A 21,774-nucleotide genomic window follows, 5' to 3' on the forward strand; every position below is an offset into this window, starting at 1 on the left:
ATTACCAAAATGATTCCCTTTCTGTAGGTTTATGGGAAGCAATACATAAGATGTATTGAGGCAATGTATAAGAGGCAATACATAAGATGCTACTCCCACTGAAACCCTCAGATGTCACATTGGATAGTCACCGAATGAATTGTTACATTTGTCACACTTGTAAATGGAAAAATGAATAAAGCATTTCTAAAATATTTTACCTGGCTGGGGAAAATGATATATCACTATGTTTAAAAGGAAAATTAAATCTTTAATTTACACTATGCATAATAAAATGGCACTTTCATTCTCTGTGTGAACAAATGGTTACTGATGCCTTAATCTATTTTTTTTGAAAATTTTTATTATGTTCCAAAATTACTAATATGGTAATATATTTAACCATAAGAACTAGTCTTCAAATGTCATTAAAGCTTGAAATTAAGTCAATGATGAGAACATAAGACTTGTAGAAGGGAGGTGGTAAGAAGAGGATATCCTAGGGCAGGAAATTGACCAAGGTAAGAAATTTGTGGCCCCTCCTCCCTTCCTGTAGAGCCATTTTAAAATAAGTATTCCTTTAACAAAGAAGGCAAGGATAGGGCTTGGTGGGGGAGGCAAAGGGTAGAGCTATGGGCTTAATTAACTATTGCCTAGGTGTTATCTTTGGCTACTAACTTCCCTGGCTTCCTTTAATTCCCAACTAAAATCCAGTCTTCTACAGAAAGCCTTTCCAAACTCCTAAGATTGGATTTTACTACTCTCCCTCTATTAATTACTTCCTATTCATCCTGTATACATTATATATAATTTTATATATATATATATATACATTATATATATAATATGTATAATGTATATATATACCTTATATTATTATATTATATTATTATTATAATATTATATATATTATTATATATATTATATATATCATTATACATATCTGTTTGCTTGTTGTCTTCCTCATTGGATTGTGAGCTCCTTGAGGGCAGGAACTGGTTTGGTTTTTTTTTTCAGTTGGTTGGTTGGGTTTTTTGCTTCTTTTTGCATCTCTACCACTTAACACAATGCCTGGAACATAGTAGATACTTAATAAATGTTTATTAATTGACTAGTTGAGAATTGTTTTACCTAGTATCCTAGAAGAATGAGGTTTATTTGCAAAGCCTAGGGCTTCTCTAAATAACAAAGACAGAAGTCTACAAGTATTTATTAAGCACTTACTGCGAGCCAGGCACTGTGCTAAGTGTGGGGAATACAAATACAAGCAAAAATTACACACACACACACACACACACACACACACACACACACACACACACACACACAAACACGCGCGCGCGCGCATATAATATTCCCTGACTTCAAGGATCTTATGTTCTAATGGGGAAAAGACACATGAAAGGGAGCTAAAAGAAGAAAGTGTGGTAGTAGTAGTAGTAGTAGTACTAGCAGTGGTAGTAGTAGTAGTTTATAAAGCACTTACTTTGTGCTAGGCTTAGCTGCACTTCACAATTATTATCTCACCGATCCTCACAATAACCCTGGAATGCTATTACTATCATCCCCACTTTACGGATGAGAAAACTGAGGCAAGCAGAGGTAAAGTGACTTTCCCCAAGGTCACACGCTAGTAAGTATGTGAGGCCAAATGTAAACTCAGATCTTTCTGACTGACTCCAAGCCTAGCGCTCCTTGCACTACGGCGCCCCCTAGCTGCAGTGGAAGCAATGATGGAAAGGTTCAGAGAGTGAATCATGTCCGGTCCTTAGCCCTTCCTCAGAGGGGAGGTTCTAGGGGAGAAGGGCGCCACCGGGGTGGAGGGAGAAGGGAGAAGGCAGTTGAAATATGATGGCAGAATCCAGAGCATGAAAAACAAAAGGTTTATTATCTTTATAACAAGGCCAACTAGCACAAGTAGGAAGTCAAGATGGAGTTTCAGCTCCCTATTCTTAGATGCCCTTTTATCTTCAAGCCTAGGAAATAAGGGAGATGTTGCTTGTGACGATGGGAAGAACCCTCTGAGGCCCTTCAGCCTCGCCTTCCTCCCCTTTTTTGTAAGAAAGTAGAATAGACAGGTCTTTAGTATACTGTCAATTAAGCCGCCTTTTTAAATTGTGGCTGTTATTGAGTCATCTTAGTCGTGTGCAGCTCTCTGTGACCCCATTTGGGGTTTTCTTGGCAAAGATACTGAAGCAGTTTGCCATTTCCTTCTCCAGCTCATTTTACAGATGAGGAATTAAGGTAAATAGGGTTAAGGGACTTGCCCCAGGTCACACAGCTAGTAAGTATCTAAGGTCACATTTGAACCCAGGTTCTCCTGACTCCAGGGACAGTGTTCTATTCACTGCATCACCTAGAAGCATCGCTTCATCGCCCCTCGCTTTTTAAAACCAAAAGAAAAAAGGCCAAGAAATGAAAGGAACAAGGGTTCAGAAAATGACTCCAAAAGCAAGACAGATAAATTACTCTCAATTCAACATTTATTAAGAGCCTACTCTGTGGAGAACATGGTTACAGGCACTAAGGATACAAAGAGAAAAGGGAAGAATAGTGTCCTGCCCTTCTAAAAGAAAGCTAGAAAGCAGTGAGGGAAGAATATTATGGATAATGTCTGAAAGGAAAGTCAGGAGTTCAGCCTGGAGAAGAATGAGGTTAATGACTTGTCCAAGGTCATATGGGTAGTAAATAATAGAGGCAGGTCCAATAACTCCAGTGCTCTTCCCACTATACCGCATTGACCTCATTGATCAGGTCCTGCCCACCTGAACCTAAAGCAGTTGTAGAAGCTGAAACTGGATTCTATTTCCCTTCCAACTCAATCATTCCATTTGGGTGAAATTCACCTTCCCAATTTTGTTCAGGCATTTCACTTATGGGTCCATAAGCCAAAAGTCCTAATTATTTCACTGCCTTCATACTGTTGACCAAAATCCGCACAGTTTCCCTATTTATTGACTTTTCCAATAAACCAAAACATACAATGAAGATTGCCCTTCAGCTTGTTGTCATTTAGTTTTTGAAGGGAAGTCAGAACACATAAACCCTAGAACAGTTCAGGTGTGGATATATGGTGGAAGCAGCAACATGAGTCAAGTACCTGGCTCAGCACTCACTTCTGTACTTGGAGACCAGCCAGTCAGCAGGCCAGTGTGGGAGCAACAGACCACCCACGTGGCTTCAGCTGTCCCTGCCAGATACTACAGGTCTCCTGAGAGTCAGTCTTCACAACAGTTAGTTATCAGTGGGTTGAAGCAGGGCAGCTTGTGGCTTTTATGAGATAAAAGGCACACCAAGAGCCAGCAAATGAGTTCAGCATCCTTGCTGGTTACGTTCTATATAGTTTTGGTAGCTCTATTCACTGTGGTTTCCTAGCAGGGTAGCAGTGAGACCAAACTTCTGGGGAAGAGTGTCTCTGGGTTGAAATTCTAAAAACCAAATCATGCCATATTTGCAACTGTGTATGATCTACCCCTCTTCTTTTTCCTGAATGAGCATTTGGTCTTCCCTGGAATCAGGTACCTCTAGCTCAAGGTTGGGTCATCTTGCTAATAGCAAATATTTAATAAATGTTTGTTGAATCAAATTGTCTTATCCATTTTTCCTGAATGAGACTCTGCTGGTATTCATGTGCTATAGCCAGTGGGAAGTCAGAGCTCTCTAGGACAGGTCTAGTACAGTCTGGGATGAGGCTTGGCTCATGGACTGTTTGTTGTCTGAGGCTAAGCGAACTGATATCCTACCTTTTATGGTCAATGAGAACGTAACAAGCGAACTTACTTGAGTCTAGCAGGTACATCTGAGACCATAGTGAAGTCATAGAATGAGTTTCACTGTCCCCAAAAGTTTATAGGTTTGGGGTCATGGGGTGGGGTCATATTAGCCAGGGTTGACAGAAAACTGTCTCCTTTGTCTCAGGGTAAAAGTCAATTGCTGTCAATTCCTGACTTTTTTTCTTAAACACCTCTATCTTTCTTAGCTCACTTAGCTTGCTCCCCACCCAGATACCTCATCTTGGTGCTTGGCTCATGGTGGACATTTCCTGTAGCTGAATTGTTAAAAGGGTGGAGTTTCTTATTTAAAAAATAATAAATAACTTTCAATAAACTCAGCTCCCATGACAAGTATCAGCCTGCTGCTTACGCTTGTGGCTAAGTTACAAAACCCTGAGGAGAGCTGCTGACAGATGTAGCTATAGCAGAGCCAGGGGGAGCTGCTATTTTTAGACAAATTCTTTGCCTAAAACATTGCTCAGGAACAAAATAGTTATATTTTAGGAACAGAAGGAGGAGACATCTCAGGGTAAAGGGCAAGACCACAGGACATCAATTTTCATCATGAGGAATGTTTGCACTCCGCATGCAATGCAACAAACATTTATTACCATCTACTACGTGTCTGTCCCATGCTAAGTGTCGGGAGTACAGAGACAAAACGGTAGTAGCAACTGCCATCAAAAGCTTACATTCTGTTGTGAATGTATTATTGCTTCTAATAGCTATAAAACTTTATAATATACCAAGTGCTTTGCAGTCATGGACATTTGGGGCAAGGGGTACAAATCCCTAGTTAGAAAGCTAAAAATAAGATTTATCAGTCTCATTTTTCAGATAGAGAAACTTGGGCACGGAAAAGATAAGCAACTCATATCTCATATCAGTATGTTTGTCTTAACAAATTTAGTATCATAAGGAATCCTAGATATCACCAAATCTAATACTTCTCATTTAATGTATGAGAAAACTAAGGCTGAGAGAGTTGAAGTGACTTACGCAAGACTACATAAGTAGAAAACGGAAGAGCCAAGTTCTCTGACTGTATAGTTCTTTCTACTATTCTATACTAGGATTCAGCTTGACAAATTTCAGTTTGTGGGGATTCACCTTAGACCACTGAACCATATACTCCTCTCATAATTCTGATAATCAAATGTGTAACTGTGACGTGATACTCAGTCCTGGGAATTGACTAGGCTGTCAGTGTCAGGGCCCTGTCCCGAATTGAGTTCCTGTTCCTAGTTCAGGAACAAGATCCTCCAGAGAATGAAGTGTACAATGCTAAAGAGAAATGGAGTCTCTTGGAGTCTCTGTTGAAGTCCTAGGATTCAAACACTCCTTTTGGACCCTCCATCAGACCAGAAGACTTGGTTCTCCTATGTGACACAGAGACTGAAAGCTCTTGGGAAGATGAGGATGATTCACCAGCTCCTGGAGTTACACCTTACATAAAGTGAGTGGTGATTTAAAAAACAAAAACAAAAAACCATGATGTTCTAGAAAGAGCTCAAAGGTGCAGTTTGGAGCTATGCCCAAAGGGCTATAGATATGTTCATACCCTTTGACCCAGCAATACCACTTCTAGGGTTGTATCCCAAAGAAATCACACAAGTGGGAAAAGGACCCATATGTACAAGGATATTTATAGCAGCTCTTTTTGTGGTAGCCAAGAATTGGAAATCAAAGGGATGCCCATCAATTGGGGAATGGCTGAACAAGCTGTGGTATATGAAGGTGATGGAATACTATTGTGCCATAAGAAACGGGGATGATGCAGACTTCGTAACAACCTGGAGAAACCTACACAACATAATGCTGAGTGAGCGGAGCAGAGCCAGGAGAACGTTGGGCACAGCCACAGATATATGGATTCCGTGAGGACCAACCCTGACACACTGCACTCTTCTCAGCAACCTAAGGTGCAAGGACAACTCCAGGGGACTCACGATGGAGAATGCTATCTTCATCCAGAGAAAGAACTGTGAAGTTTGAATACAGATCGAGGTGCACTACATGCTCGCCTTTTTTTGCCTCTCTTTTGTTTTTGTTTTTGGGTTTTTTTTTTGTTTCTGTTTCTTCTTTCTCATGATTCATTCCATTGGTCATAATTCTTCTCCACAACTAGACTAGTGCATAAATTAATTCAATGCAAAGTTATACATGATAGTTATATGAGACTCCATGCCTTCTTGGGGAGGGAGGGGGGAGGGAGGGGAGAAAATCTGGAACTCAAAACTATGTAGAACCGTGTGTGGTAAACTAAAAATAAATAAATAAATTTTAAAAAAAAAGAAAGAGCTCAAAGGTGATCCAGTAGGCTTGGGACTCTAAGAAGAAATAAATTCAGTGTACCCTCAGAACTTGCCACATCAACTTAACTCTCAGACCTGTCCAGGGTACTGAACTGTCTTTGCTTGCGGTCATCTCTGACCCAGGTGTCCAGAGCTTTCTACTTCTGATCTACTGCTGCCTTTGCCTACCTTGAACCCTGGTCTCCTGACCTCAGCTCATCTAATCTAAGCTGCATCCAACTTTTACTTCAACTTCTACATGACCTTGCAACCTTTACCAATCATGCTAGCTCAAGTTTCCAGGAAGCATTGTATGATGGAAAGAGTTGTACCAGGAGTCCAAAGATGACAATTTGTCTTCAACACTGACTAGCCATGTGACCATGGGCAAACTGATTAGCTTCTCTGTGTCTGATCTTCCTCATCAAAAATGGGAAGAATAATATTAAAGAAAAGTGCTTTTTAAATTTCATGGAACTGTATTTATTTGGACTGATATTATTCCCAAGAGGTGATGGAGAGACATACGGTGGGTATGATCAGTTACATCACGAACTACAAACAATAAGTGGTATAAAAGACATAATCAAAGAAATGTATGGTCGGAAAAGGAAATAGATTAGTCATGTATCAAAAGTGAGGGATGATAGACAGGCAGCAAAAGAGTTGGATTGGTATCCACAAAACATTAAAGTACATAGAGGAAAATATCCAGTCTTTTAGGTGGATTCTCTTTGAAAAGAAGATTAATTGAAGAACATGGACAAAAGTGTACATAATATGGTAAAGCATAGGTGAGTTCCAATCTGTACCAGAAGAGGAAATATTCATCATGATGTAAGCACAGATCCCTCCACTCCAATCATCACTTTTTAATCACCATTTATATTCAAGAAACTATGATGGGCACTGGGGAAACTTAAAATAAAATAGCCCCTGCCCTCAATGAACTTACTTTCTACTGGGAGGAAACTAATATAAATATACAAGTAAGTACATTCAGGATTATTTGGGCTTTTACATGAAGTGTATAACTTTATTTTTATTAATTTTTATTTTTTCAAACAATGATCCACCTCTCCATCTCAACCCACTCAGCTACATTAAGAAAGCAAATCCCCTGTTTTATGCACGTATAATCAAGTAAAAAATGTCTACATTGGCCTTGTCTTTAAAAAGTATGTTCTTAATTATGCAGTATAATTTGAGAAGGGAAAAGCACTAAAAAAAGTAAAGGAATCAGGAGGTTTATATTTGAAAGAATTCTAACAGGTGGAGGTTTCTAGGCATGAAATAATAGCCCAAGAAAAAACAGAGTTGGGCATGAGAGCACCAATGATTCATCAAAGTATTGCTCCTGACACTCTTTTAAGATCGTAGAAATGGAACAGAGAGAGGAATAATTTTTTCATTGCAAATAATTTAGTGTATAAGATCAAAATGGTTTCTGAAAGACTGGAGAACAATATTTCTTTAAAAAAAATAATACTAACTGCCATTGAATTAGCTTTGGTGCTAATGTAGTATGGAGCTGGCCAATGAGGGTCCGGACCAGTCCTTAGAGCAAGCACAATCCTCCCTGACTGGTTCCAGCTCACATGGAGGTTTAGTAAGCCTACTTCTAAGCATGCATAATGGAGGAGTCTCCCTTCCAACCCACACTGGAGAGCACTCTCAGGTAACCTCTGACTGTTTCTTGGAAGCTTAGTGTGTGGTAATAAAAAGTATTTATTTTAATTGGCTGCTGAGTGTGCATACTAAGTTGGAACTGTGTGTGCATACAAAAGGTTAAGTTGACATCCTTTGCTCTCTTCCCTCACTGGAAGTTTCTGAGCGAGGACGAAAGACTGCAAAGAACTTTAACCCTCTCTCTTACTCAGCCACAATGTGTCCATGAATACATGGTGCCTTTGTTCTTATTTCATTCCATCCTTCCAACTCAGGTAAATAAATACCTTGAATTAGGAGCACCAAAGAGACCAGGAGATCTATCAAGAGGAGATTTTCCCTCTATTGAAAATAATTTGGTGTCTAGTATCAGAATGGTTGCAAGGATTTGGAGCACAATCTTTTTTTAAAGAAAAACATCATACTCGTTGTTATTGCACAGACATAGACTTAATGCAAACAAATCACAAATTTTAGCAAAGAATAAACAAGCACACATGCACATGGATTTTAGGATTTAAATATTCAAATAAGACACTTCCCCTTTGCAACTTGATGAAACATCTCATTCAAATATTTCGTTCATACAGCACTAAGTGAAGATGTTCAGGCAAGACTGGTAGTAATTAATCTTCAGGTAGAAGGAAATGGTCTGTTGTAATTGTCATTATCCACCATGGGACAGTGTTGCAGCCTGGAGTGTGAGACACATTTAGGTAGGAAGACGCGCTCTGTCAATAGCCTGGAGTCCAGAGGTGGTGAGTAGCAGAAGCCAGGACACCAAAGTGAAGAAATTGACAGGAACAGATAAAGAGACATGGCCTGGGTGGGAGTGAAATGAGTGAGCAGCTAGATAGTCATGGAGATGGGGGAAAACAAAGAAACCCAATAAGCAAGACCCAGGAAATCAAGCAGATATACAGGAAAATCAGAGCAGTGAGTGACGTTTCCACAAAATGAAATATGCCTCTACCTGGCTTACTTTTAATAATAAATGGAGCAGATGGGGTTGAATGTTGGCTGTGCTCCTTCTCGTGTCTTATGGAATTTCTGGGATTTGAGAACTAAGCTTTAAGAGTCACTTCTTTCATCTGGATGACCTGAGTGGAAGGAAATAGCTCAAGCACATGTCCAAGTCAAAGAAATACCGAACTTCAACAAGGTCCTTGAGAACAAGCATTGGGATACACACACACACACACACACACACACACACACATGCACACACACACAAATATGTGTACACACACACACACACACACACACACACACATATATATATATATATATATATATATATATATATATATATATATATATATATGTATGTATATATAGTCTAGAAGACCTGAGTTCAAATCCAGCCTCAGACACTATCTGGCTATGTGACCCTGAGCAAGTCACAACTTCTTCTAATTGCCACAAGGCAATTAACACATTGCCTAGCACACATTAGGCACTTAATAAATGCTGTTCCCTTCTTTTTACATCTCCCCCAGCTCCTGGCACAGTGATCTGCACATTATTATAGGTCATAAATGCTTATCAGAGTTTAATTTGAACCTTAAATGTGAAAGCAAGAAAGTAAATAAGCCTTTACGTAGCAGCTACTATATGCCGGCCACTGTGCCTCTTTGTAAATATCATCTTATTCAATCCTCATAATAACCTTTCAAGGTAGGTGTTATTATCACCCCTACTTTACAATTGAGGAAACTGAGGCAAAGAGAGGTTAGGTGACTTAAGCGGGTGATTTTTGGCGATTTATCTGGAGGTGTGTGCCAGGGTGCCCTGGATGTTTCGCTGGCATTTCTGTAGATCAGGAGTTCTCAACTCTTCGGGGTCATGGACTTCAAGTCGAGTGAAGCCTAAAGGGCCCTTTTGTAGAATAACGATTCTAAATGCATAAAATTATACATAAGATTACAAAGGAAACCTATTAAACTGAAATACAGATATCAAAAATTTTTTTAAACAAGTTCACAGTCCCAGGTTAAGAATCCTTGCTTTAGAGGCATGCCCTGAGGAGTGTGGAGAAGACCAAAATCCCAGGCCATTTTGGACCAAGTAGAAACATACAGTTGGTAAATATTTACCTTGTGGAAATAGGCCCAAATAACTACTGATTCAGATTAGTTTTTGGTCACTTCTGACTTTACAATTAAAATCTAATTCAATCCAACAGGCATTTATTAAGTCCCTGCTATGTGCAAAGCACAGTGTTAGCTGCCAGGGATAAGACAGGCCAAACCAAAAAAGTCCCTAACTTTAAGGGACTTACCCTCTACTGGGGGGTGCAAAATGCAAAGGCCTGAATTGACAAATAACCTTTTTTTAGCCTCCATCAAGGTCTTAGCAACACGGCTGTTGCAGAAGCATCAATATTTTCAGTCTCTGGGGGTGACCTATCCCCCTGTAGCAACACTCATGGTTGGGGGGCAGGGTAAGGAGGGAAGGAGACAGGAGAAAAGAGAGGTGAGGAGCTCCTCATTTACCAGAAGAAAGCTTACCTCTGCCCTTTGAAGTGTTTAAGTAATGCTGTAAGGCTGCTCCTGTCAGCAACCCTTGGGCCTGATGAAAGTACTTTTAACACCTGATTTAAAAGGAGGAGGGACTCTTTTCCCTTACAGTTACCCAGACTTTATATATCGTGATCTCATCTCAAACACAGGAAAGGGCGTCCAGGGAAAACTTCCACTACTACTGAAAGACTTGGTCCCACAAAGGAATGTGGTAAGTTTGGACACATAGGAAATATTCTCTGAAATGCTTCCTTGTGTCCAAAGAGTCCAGGAAGAAGCTACTCTCATTGAATAGTACTTTGTTACACATATTAAAAGCATTTTGGGACTCTGTGTTGCTTTCTCTGCTTCTGAAAGGAAAAAAAATGTCCTAGAGGTGGAGGTGGAGGTGGAGGTGGAAGAGAAGGTTAAAGCGGTTTGGGCACTCTGGCACAAGCTCTACATGCTATAAATTGGCTAAGTGATTTGTTGTGAAGGCCTGAAGTTTCTGAGAACCTGGGTGTGAAGAAAGTCCACTGTTGCTCCCATGTTTCCTTTTTTTCCTTTTTTTTAAATTTTTTTATTTTTAGTTTACAATACTCAGTTCCACAAGTTTTTGAGTTCCAAATTTTCTCCCTCTCTCTCCACCCCTCTGCCCCCACCAAGACGGCATGTAATACGATATAGGTTCTACATATACCTTCACATTAAACTTATTTACACGATTGTCAAGTTGTAAAGAAGAATTATAACCAATGGAATGAGCTACGAGAAAGAAGAAAGAAAAACAAAAAAGAAGAAAAAAAGAGCAAATAGTTTGTCTCAATCTGCATTCAGACTCCGTAATTCTCTGGATGTGGATAGCTTTTTCCATCATGAGTCTTTTGGAGCTGTCTTAGAACCTCGTATTTCTGAGAAGGGCCAAGCCTATCAAAGTTAATCATCACAGATACTGTGTAACTGTAATTGTGTATAATGTTCTCCTAGTTCTTCTCCCCTCACTCAACATCAGATCATGTAAGTATTTCCAGAACATCAAGGGAATTAATGAAAAGAAATGCTAGGAAAGGTGGCCTAGCCACACCAGATATTAAACTGTATTATAAAGCAGCAGTCATCAAAACTACTTGGTACTGGCTAAGAAATAGAGTGGCGGATCAGTGGAATAGGTTAGGTACACAAGATGCAATACTCAATGACTATAGTAATCTATTGTTTTATAAACCCAAAGACTCTAGCTTCCGGGTTAAGAATTCACTATTTCACAAAAACCATTCCCATGTTTCTAGAAAAGATTTCTGAATGGGGCAAAGAGAGGGAGAGCTTCTATAGGCCCATAAACATTTGGAGTTTGGATAGCCTGCAAACCAAAGATCTTCTCAAACTATGTTATGGGTGGAGGTTGGGGAGCTCCTCTAAGATAGCACTCCACTCAGGAACTTTGTGATGAAATTTCTCAAAGGATGATCAGCTAACACCTCCATCAACCCCAGTATAGATGCTTTATACCCATTGTTTATTTTCAAAGTTAGTCTTCTTTTGCTCTCCTTCACCTTTTGCCCTCTCTCTGGTTTTACATATTCTCAAACTCAAAAAATTTTTAGGAAAACCATAAAATAAGTGCATTTTCTTGGCCTAGATCTGTGATTTTATTGGTATAGAGAACTCACAATGAAGAAAATCCCTCCACTGATGCAGACCAGCACTTGCTTTGAAACTCATAGTCTAAGATGGTTACTCAGGGGCACAGAGAGGTAGATGACTTGCCCAAGGTCACACAGCCATATGTCAGAATATAATACAAAGAACATAAATTCCTTGAGGTCAGGTTCTGGGTTTTTTTAATTGCCTTTGCATTCCCAGATCTTAGTACAATCCCTTGTACATAGTAGGTCTTTAATGAATACGTATTGTGATTTATTTCCGACTTAGATCATATCTACTACTCTGAAGCTATCAAATTAAGCCCCAAATTAGGATTTAGCAGGCAGTATGTTTTTGGACTTGAGGAAAAAATGTAAAGGAGTTGGAATTATTAATTCAAAATACTGAGTGCTTTCCCAGTCTTTTCAAGCAAGGAGCCTTTTTGTTTTACTCTAGTTCCTATTATGCATTTTGTTGCACCTTCCCTTTCAGGAGTTGAATTATTGATGTTCAACAATGTTTGACCTCCCTATGAAGAGGCAGGGTGCTAATATTGCCGTGTCCAGGAATATTACAGCACTTTATGATGACAAAGGATTGCTTCTCTTCACAGACACATCCTTGACTGGGAAATTTCCCATTAGATTTACTCAAAACTATGGCACATGCTCTCCCCTTAACCTTAACCTATGCCTTTACATATTGGATGGACCCATTAAGTGGCTTCCCCATAATCACAAAGATGTGTCTGAAGATGGATTTGAGCCTAAGTCTCAAGATGGTTTCTGATCAAGAACTCTGCCCCACTACACCAATAAATAGAACCTTTACTACTACCTGTGTGACCTATGGTGGATCAGTTCCCTTCCTTAGGCCTTTGTCTTCTTTTCTATACAATGGGGCAGAGGGTTGAGTTAGCTGGGACTAGGATGGAAGCATGTATAGTGGAAAGTATACATGGGCTCTGGAGTCAGAGAATCTGGACTCAAATCACATTTCTGCTCCTTGCTACCTGGGGCAAGTCACTTAGCTTCTATGTGCCTCCGTTTCCTCATCTGTACAATGAGGGCGTTGGATTAGAGGGCCTATGAGTTCCCTTCTAAAAGTAGAATTATGATCTCTATGACTAGATGACCTCTTAGGTCAATTCTGGATTAAAATCTTCGGTTAAATGCTAATGTTCAAAAGCGAATTCTGCAAAGTGGAAATTCAGGAATTTGACTTCAATCTCAACAAAAAGCAGGGGAAAGGGGGAGTTACAGCATGACAAATAAAATGTTAGATCTTTATAAGGTTAAATCACCCCAATAGGATGTAAATTCCTTGAGGCAAAAGTCTGGTTTTATTTTTATTTTTTATTCCCAGGTCCCAGTACAATCCTTTGCACATAATAGGTGCTTAATAAATACTTCTTGGCTCGGATCACCATTTTTATCAAGAGAACCTACCCTTCCAAACTGCCATTTGGGTTAGGTGTTGAACTTTTACTAGTATCCTATCTTGGCTCCTACTCCTACCCTTTCTGTCATCCGAATGGATGGACTATTTGCCTTGCACATGTTTAATCCCTGTGTTGGGCTAGGGAATAGGAAAAGATCTTGCTGAAATTGTCCCAAGGCAGTGCAGAGTGTCTAGTTGATAAACCAAGGATAGAATGTTAGGAGATTAGTGTTTAAGTCAACTCTGTTTTGAGAATCCTAGGAGGAAGGGGAAAAGATTATTATTAGTTTGTGCCAGCTCCTAGGGATTTGCCCTTGTTTTGAATGAAATACACTATTAAAAAAACAAAGCTTGGTTCTGTCAGTCAACAAGCATTTATTAAGCCGATAGGCCAGGCACTGCTAAGTGCTGGGAGTACATAGAAATGCATAAACACAGTCTCTGCCCTCTAAGAGATCACTTTTTTTCCCTTCCCCACACCTAGGAAATCCTTCAGTCCCCAAATGAAACAGACAGATGGGTTATTCACTCCATGGTTCTCATTAAGTCTTTAACTTCACCAGTTATTGCGATTCCTAAGTGCAGGGTGGTAAAGAATTGAATCTTTTTGTCCTCACACATTTTCACAAAAGAAAAGGTGGGATAGAGGATGCAGGGGTAATAATTCTTGAAAATTGGCTCAGTAACTCCAACCCTCCCAAAATATTAAAGCTCAAACAGGTCACTAAGAAAGGATCTGACTAATACTTGCAGTTATAAGCTCCCCCAACCTACCACATCTTAATTTTTTTCCCTTTTACACTGGGTGCCTGCCGCAGGGTTGAGTTTAGTTAATTGCAGGCTCTCTGGTTCTCCAATAGTGTTTACCACTTGTCTGCAGAGGCAGCCAGGAAACAGACAGCTCCAAGGATCTGTGTCTATTTCAGCCCCAGCCACCCTCCTGAATGAAGGCGAAGCACAAATAAAGGCCCTGATAGAGCACCTGTCATAGAGTGAGCTTAATGTACTTTACAGACGTGACCTCATCACCATTCCCAGAATCCTTGGGTGGAAAGGGACATTGAGACAACAGAGAGGGCACCAGTTTCTAAACTCCCTCTGACAATGGTGAGTGGACCAAGATATGACCCAAAAAGAGGTGATTCTGAGCAACGTGAATTTCTACCCCATCCTTTACCTGAACATTTGGAGGGAGAAAGGCTTAAAGGCAAAACCAAGAAAACCATTTCTAATCTACAAGTGCAATAGCTGAAAATCACCCTTGTGAAGAGACTAAAATGAACATGGGCATCTGGATATTTTTAACTTTCCAGAACCCAGGCATTAGACAAAATCTATGGTAGCATCACACATTTATTATTCATCTGGTCTATGCAAAGCACTATTTTATATTTCAGAATGACAAAAATAAATATGAGTAACAGTCACTGCCCTCAGGAAGTTTACATTCTACTGGAGAATAAAACATGTAAACAGAAAAATAAATACAAGGTAAGGAGTGGGGGTAGGGAAGAAATAAAGAATACTAATCATGAGCGGGATTTATGTCTCAATATAGAGTTGATAAGATTTGGAATACCAGTGATTCAGTACAAGGAAACATGATGCACATAACAAGACAATATAATAAGCCTAGTTTATTTAGGGGTCATACTTTAAAAATGGTAGTTCATGGAGGATAGTGGAAAGAGGTCAGATCCAATGGGACCTAGCAAGTATTTGGTGCACCAAACTAGCAAAGTCTAATGGGTTTTTACAGAGTTTATGTGGGTCAAGTGGGACCAAACACTGAGGGGAAGGATAAAGGAGCTAGACCTGGGGACCAGTGCTGATTCGTGCTAATCAGGAGTTGGAAGCTCCTGGAGTATTGTTGTCCACTCACTGGTAAGAAAGGAGCTTTGGATAGTTCCTGTTGGTCTTACTCTTAACAGGGTGACTCAAGGGTTTTGAGCTATTCCAGGGCTTCTTCATTTAGCTGGGTAGGAAGGCTACTAAGGTTCTAATAATCTGAAATAGCTTTCTTTAGGCTATAGCACCTAAGTAGGTCTTAAGGGAAACTAGAGCTTCTAAGAGGCTGAGGAGAGGATCCAGTGCATTCTGGGTATGTGGAAAGCCTGAGTTAATTCACAGAGGTGATGATAGATTAAAGAGTCTAAAAAACAGGCAAGTAAGAGAGTTTGGCTGGACTATAGAATGCATATAAGGCTATAATGGGAAATAAATCCAGCATGGTAGGTTGGAGCCACATTGAGAACAGAATCTGAAGTCAAGCTGAGGAGTATGCATTTTATTCCAAAAGTATTAGGATGCCATTGGATACTTGAGCCTATCTGTCCTGATTGCATTAATTCTCACTCTAGGCTTCAACAGTTCATACAAGATAGAGCCCCACAAAGGAGGAGATCTGACCAGCTATCCCAAAAAAATCACGCTCTGACTATGAATTCTTGGCTTCCATAGTCTCCTAATTTCTTGAAAGAAAGAGCTCCTGGTGAGCTTATGGAGTCAGCAGATCAGCCCCCAGAGTATCCCAGGAAACACCCAGTGGGCAGCTTCATCCTATTGGCTCTCTCTCATTCTTTGGGAGTTGGGTTCCATAAGAATTTAACCTGAGAGATGCCATATTGAATATCTCCACTTCTCTCCACTCACATCCCTGGACTGCTGTGAGGGAAAAGTAAGATAACATTTTTAAGCACTTTGCAAACTTTAAAGTGCTATATAAATGCTACCAACTATTATTTTGGGGGTGGTAACTAGACCCATGATTTCTCTGGAATAAAGAACTCATGAATGAGAACAACTCTGTCAATGCAGTCCAGCACCTTCTAGGGTGCACTGAGAGTGACTTGTCCAAGGTCACACAGCCAACACTGTCAAGTATTGGTCTTCCTGGCTTCTTTCAACCATGCCAGGCCACCTCAGTCTCTGGTTTTACTTCATGCTGCCCATGCATCATGCATGGGGAAAGACTGATTCTTTTTTCTCCATTACGGGAACTCTTAAAGGTCACAGCTTTACAACAGATTGTGTTCTGTTTTCCTGTGAATATCCTGTTTGTTGCCCAAGTTAAATTTTTAATATCCTAGTGAATGAGTAATAATCACCTAGAGCAATAAAATCAATAAGATGGAGGTTGGCCTGTTACAGTGCTTCCCAACTCTTTTGTTCTGTAAACCCCTTTCAAAAAATATGTGCTGTAAACCCTTGGGGTAATTTAATATACTACTCATAAAATCCTTTATAATTATTTACTACTTAAAGCACCATTGGTCAATCAGACAATAAAAATTTTGAAGCACCTACCATGTGCTAGGTAGAATTGTTATCACGAATCTCTTGGACCATCACTGGGAACCACTAAGTAGGAACTACTGGCCTACTACAAACCCATAAAGGAAAGTTCTCTAGAGCAAATAGAAGTAGTAGAGAGAGGTCTCTCTTCCATCTGGCTCCAGAAGATGTACCACTGAACACTAGAGAATTCTAAGTAGAAAACAGAGCTAAATGATAGATGAATCTTCTGGGCAGTGATAGCCACTGCTGTGGTTTTCCTGTATTGTTTCCTTTAGCCTGGACTGTCACCAATCTCCTCCTAATTCAGCTTTCAAACTCCTGTTAAAAAGCCATCCACTGGCGCAGTGGCGAGAGCACTGGACTCAGAGTCAGAATAGGCTACTGTACCTGGCTTAAGGCAAGGCATTTAATGAAATTCCACAAAGATGTATTAAAGACTTAGTGTATAAGTAGGGTACTAAGCATTGGGGAATGCAAAGGTAAATAAGACACAATCTCTACCCTCAAATTTCTTGCAAACTATTAACAACGTCAATTAGAATATGTGTATAAGGGGACATAGAAAATATTAGGAGAAACTTGATATTTTAAACTTATTTCCATTTTAGCTCAGCTGTGGGGAGGGAATTTGGTGGCAGAGAAGTTGAAAAGAGGTGAGGATCATAGAAAACCTCATGGAAACAGGAGAAATAGAGATGGTCCTTGAAGTGTGGGAAGACATTCAGCCTAGGCTTTTAGTATTTCTATTTGCAAGATGAAAGGGTCAGACCAGATTATCTTAGATCCCTTCCAGGTCTAATGATCTATGATTTTAATCATGATCTATTCAATTATACCCAATATTCCTTCCAGCGATGCAGAGGGTAACCTATCCGTGACTGCCCATCCAATGTAACTTTTGACTATGCCCTTCTGTAAGTTTACCTTAGGGGGGTTTATTCAATAGCTGAGGTCTTTCCTTAAGTTTTCATGATATCTTGAGGATACCAATGAACCCAATGTGATGACATGGCACAACCAAGCCAGCTCCTTTTTTATTAGACTTTATAATGCTATCCTTTATATTAAATTTCCTTTTTTCCTGATATGTTGCATCTCATGTCTCCTAAAGACCTTACCATTGCTTTTTAGATGATCTCCAACTTTAATTGTTTGGCGCCAATATGTCCCATGACTTATGGCAATTAAACATCACCTAAGTATGTTGATGTTTAAAAAAAGTGGTCAGAATATGCTCATCAATTCATAGTAAAGAACCACAAAGCCTTTTATTAGGAGATGCCTTTCTTTGACTACCCTACATATTTCTTCCATAATGATAGTGGCAAAGAATTCAAGGAACTTAAAAAAACAGGGGCACCGCTCCATTGGAAATTGGAATCAAAAATAAAAACAAATTTGGTTTACTGGTAGCTTTTTAACAAGATTGGTATTATAGTACCTGAGCTACCATCTTGGGGCTGCTGGTGCCTTTTAAAAAGCTTTCCTAATAAGAAAAAAATCTCCTTTCAAAATTATGATTTCTTTAAAATGGTAATGCCTGCCAGGAAACGACACTATAAGTGACCCCTGACCTGATGCAAAGCAATTGCCCATAATTTAGAGACTTAGTACACTAGAGGAAAGCAGAAACTTTTAAAAAGTCTTGAATCTGGCTTAGGTAATACTGAAATTGAGGATCTCAAAGAAACTTGAGATCTTTGTTGGATGCTCAACGAAAGAGATCAGAGCTGTATCATCTTCATGCCAACACAAACAGTAATGCAAGATTGCAATTACATGGAGACCAGGGAAAGGACTGCTAATATTGGAACTAGAAGTCATCTCCTGGCACAGCGTGCCTTTCCCTGTTATTAAAACCACCTTGCCTGTGCCAAAATAGGTAAAAACATTGCTTTACAAAATCTACAAATACTCTTTAATCTGTTGGGGGATAAGAGAGGGAAGAGTGTATCAAAAACTCGTCAGCTCAGCCAGACTCTCTGGACTTTGCCATGGTACCAAAGGTGCTTTCTCACCCTAGAAGATTCCTCCACCCTTCATCCCCCTCCTATCATTGGTGAGTTTCTTCCAGAACCTCTATTTTGAGGAAGGACCCAGGTCAGCCATCCTTCATCCCTCTCCATGCTCCCTTTTAACTTCCCAGACTTTACTACCATGCCCTAGGATGGGATCCTTCTCTTTCTCCAACCTTTTCGTTTCTTTTTTAATGCATTTGTCTTCTCCAACAAAAAAATAAGCTCCTGGAGGCTACTGTATTTCTTTTTTGCTAGTATTTGTATTCCCAAGGCTTAAAACAGGACTTGGCACGAAATAAATAATAAATTCCAGTTACTTGTTGACTTGCCTTTATCCAATAGAACGTAAACCCCTTGAGGGCAAGTACTATTATCTTTTTTCCCCAGAATCTGGAATAGTGCTTTGCAAATATTTGCAACAATAATGTTATCTGAATTGAATCTTTTTCAGTTGGAACTACACTGGGTATATTCTCTTTTCACATTGGATTCAGTTGTTGTTTTATACAGCTGGACACTATTAAAATATCTTCTGAAGGTGCAGAAACTTGCTCTGGTTTTACTCATTTGGGCCTTGCTCCCAATTAAAAACATATTTAATTGATGAAATATAAAGGATCATCTTCTGACTAATCGAACTCTCATGAACTGCCACCTCACTTAGTTATATATAGTTATATTTGTCTGAATTTTCTGCTTATGCAAACTACATTCATAAAGATTATTCACTTTTAGTGTCATTTCTAAAGCAAGGCTTCAATGGAGCAAGAGAGTTTTTTTTTTAATTTGAAAAACCAACAGGCAGAGATACATTCTTAAAAAAAATTAAATGATAATATATTACATTTCTTTAACTCCCTCTCATCAAAGGACCTTAAAATCCTTTCATTTAATCTTCCAGTACTTTTCAGAAGGAAATATACAGCAGAGCCAGAATTAGGAACATTATCCAGTATAGATGGATTTACACCAAAGGTAAACAGGTCCCTGGGCAGGAGGACTGTTTCTATTAACATCTTGTTCTATGATCTGAGAAATGTCTATGCAGGTGCAAACACTTCCCCTTTCCTGAGGAAGCTGGCAGGATCAAGTAGTAATAGCCCTTTTCCTCCCAAAAAGATAATTAGTATTAGTGGGTCAGTCAAAAAGGGTATAGAAGGCCTTCTGGAAAGTCTTTCCTGCAGAGTAAAGGCAAAATGCCAAAGAAAGGGGGCAAAAAATCAATCCATAATCATTTATTAAATGCTTAATAATGTAGGTGAGGCACTGCACTAAACTATAGGAAAATATGAGTGTACAAGCACACATGTGTTCATGCGCACGCACGCACACACACACACACACACGCATGCACACACGCATGCACACAGATACCATCACCCACCACCACCACCACCACCACACCACCAACAGCAGTGACAGCACCAAATAGGCCTTGTGCCCAAGGAGCTTAGGGAAGGCCAGCTCTTTGGAGGGCATTTCCATTGCTATTTGTGTATCTCTAGTACATAGCATAGTATCTTGTACCCAATAGCCACTGTTAGTTGAGTTATTGGAGAACTGAATTTGCCTAGGGAATGGACCTCACTTTGCAGCTCCCATGAACCTCAAAACAAAGTAAAATGTATCATTACCTTTTAGGTTGAGATGGTTTTTTGCCTATTTCTAAACTCAGGAGATGTTTTTGTTCATGTTACCTAAACATATTGAATAAATATTTCCAATTTGTCCTATATGTCTCTTGTTTGTGCATGGTTGTTTGCATGCTGTGTCCCCCATCAGGTGGTGACTTCTTAGAGAGCAGGGATCATCATTTGCCTTTATTTCTAAGCGCGTATATCCCCCAACCCTTAGCACAGGGCTTGGCACGTAGCAGGTATTAAATAAATGTTTATTACTTAACCAACTGACTGAGATGGTAAAAACTGGAAATTGCTTTTCTCCTTTAGATTTCAAACATTTAACAAAATCCCTGATTATTTGAGGGTCTTCGCACTGGTATTCTGCCCTCTTTGCTTTGTTGATGTTACTAAGTTGTTTCACTCATGTCCAACTCTTCATGACCCCATTTGGGGTTTTCTTGTCAAAGATACTAGAGTGATATGGATTTGCCATTTTCTTCTCCAGTTCATTCAGGGCTTTTTAAACTTTTTTCCACTCACGACCCCTTCAGTGCTGTATGAGGAACGGACTTGGCTAGGGTCACATAGCTAGTAAGGTCTGAGGCTGAATTTGGACTCAGGTCTTCCTAACTCTAGGCCTGGCACTCTATCCACTACACCATCTATCTGCCCCTCTTTCTTTTATGGAGAAACAAAAATAAATCATCACATTGTGTAACATGCCCAGGGTGAATTTTATTTAACTTATTGAACAATCTAAAATTTCAATCCGTGGTGAAACTACCTTATATTCCTGTTTAAAACCCTCATTAAGTTCTCTGTTTAAATGTTTTTTTTTAAATTTGCTACGTTTTGTAGAAATAGTTTGCTTTGATTATTTTATAGCTATGCCCTTTTGTCAGTGGATTTCCCCTTAAACCAATAGGGATTACAACTTTTACCATACACCTCCATTTTACTATTCTTGTCCATGTCTTTCTATAAGTCTCTCTCAAAGCATCTGTTTAATGCACTAGAGATCTATTACTGAGGTGAATACACCCTGCCTCTGTCTCCAATAGTCTCTTGAATAGAAAGAAGTTTTGAGCTAGCATCTAGTTCAAATACACACCAAGAAAATAAGTGCTGGAGGCAACACAATCTTGATCATTTTCCAAGATTCCTCAAATAAGGAAAGATACAAATCATGAGGAAAAAATCCATAAATAATATTATGACCCAAAAAAGGTGATAGATGGGAGTGTTAATAACTAACAAGTCATGTTTTATTTTTAAAAAAAAAACCTTTATAAGAACTACATATGTATCAAAATCTTTGACAAAAATGTGAGAAGAAAAGAGGCCAGCTTTCACAAATGATTTTCTACAACCACATGTTTATAATCAGACTGAAGAACATAGAAAATATAAGATCCTATTGCATTGGTTGTTTGTTGATCAACTAAAAAATGCTTTGGTAGAGCAAATCATGCATATGTTAAAAATACACAAGATTCTTTGAAAAGTATGTAGAAATGATTATCTGCTGTGATCCTACT

General features: G+C 39.3%; 1 protein-coding gene across 2 annotated transcripts in view; it reads right to left on the reverse strand.

Moving 5' to 3' along the window:
* Positions 1 to 21,774, reverse strand: part of TMEM273 (transmembrane protein 273) — a 187,737-nt gene that overhangs the window by 156,662 nt on the left and 9,301 nt on the right. The window lies entirely within an intron of this gene.

This window comes from Trichosurus vulpecula, chromosome 8 (genome assembly GCF_011100635.1).
Source record: "Trichosurus vulpecula isolate mTriVul1 chromosome 8, mTriVul1.pri, whole genome shotgun sequence".
In the NCBI taxonomy this organism is placed as follows: Eukaryota; Metazoa; Chordata; class Mammalia; order Diprotodontia; family Phalangeridae; genus Trichosurus; species Trichosurus vulpecula.